Raw genomic sequence first — 1,382 nt, 5'->3', positions numbered from 1 at the left:
CTTATATGAGGACACATTCACAGACACTGAGGAGTATTCTCAGTTACCGACTGATTATCCTGGAGCTTTGACCCCGTAGAGAGCTTACAGAGCATTGTGTGGTCATGGTTAGTATGAGCCGGGGGTGTCATATCCACAGGGAGTAGGGAATAAAAACACTTAAATTGTTTCTTAACTAAGTGAAAGATGAATAGTGATTTGTGTGACAAGATATAAAGTAACTGATAAGTGCTTGAGTAGACATATTTTTATATATGTTTTACATGCATTGAGCATTATTTTTACTGTGGTTTATGTCTCATATTGTGTATTTGGTGTTCTTTTATGCATATAGGTTGTGAATGCCTTGAAGAGTAAAAAGGAAGCAAAGATAGGCTATAAAGACACAATGTTGGGAGTTCTTGTTCAATTCAAGGACCAAGACAAGAGAGCAGTTCATAAACGTGGAGATGTGTGCCAACTTCCAAGAAGATTCAAGTCAATTCACCATTTGGAAGGGCACAAAGGCAGCCACATCTTCATATTCCATCTCTTTGTGAAGATTGCAAGACCTCTCAAAGATACGTCGATGAAGAAAAGTTTTATAGCCTACCACATGGACGTGTGCCCGGACATGTGGCCTTAAGAGAAGAGTGTTCGGATCGCGTTTTGCGAAAAGTACTGTAGCAATTTCACTGTAGCCCACGGGCGCGTGAGGGCACGTGACAGACGCGATCTAAAGCCTATAAATAGCCGTTTTGCCCTATTCTTTCTCATCTTTTGTGCGGCTCTTGAGGGGTGAGACGACTAGGGTTTGGAGAGGAGGTCTTTGCGGCTTTGGAGGCGCTTCGTCACCAACTTTGATCGATTCCTCCTCCGTCATAGCATCAAGGAAGCCACCGGTGAACCTAACTTCGGAGTGGGTCCTTCAAGACGTCGAAGCTCTCCATCAAGGCCATCAGTTCATATATAAGGGGGTTTATTTCTATGGTTTTAATGTACTTTCATTCATTGATGGTGTGTTTTGTATGTTGCTCCATGGAGAGCTAATTCCTAGAGGGTATTTGGGCTTGTGAACCCTAGGATTCTCATCTTTTGTGGATTTGCTTAGTGTTTCTATTTAATCCGAGTTTGATTAAGTTTCATTCTTGATTGTTTAATGCTTGCTTGCCTTATTGATCTTATGGTTATTTGGTTTGCATGATTTGTTGCCTTGGTGGGAGAGAGATCTCCATTAGGGTTAGAACCTCAAGATTGAAGAGGGTTGAGAGGGTGAGTCATGAGATAGTGAAGTGTCCCCTTTCCCCTCCGATTGGTGTATTCTATCTCCATTCCCTAAGCTCTATGCAACCATATTTGGTGGGAGGCGTGAGATTGCTTGATTTCTCCGCCCGGGACCTTGT

This window comes from Dioscorea cayenensis, chromosome 10 (genome assembly GCF_009730915.1).
Source record: "Dioscorea cayenensis subsp. rotundata cultivar TDr96_F1 chromosome 10, TDr96_F1_v2_PseudoChromosome.rev07_lg8_w22 25.fasta, whole genome shotgun sequence".
Lineage (NCBI taxonomy): Eukaryota > Viridiplantae > Streptophyta > Magnoliopsida > Dioscoreales > Dioscoreaceae > Dioscorea > Dioscorea cayenensis.
Note: the sequence above shows the minus strand (reverse complement) of the source record.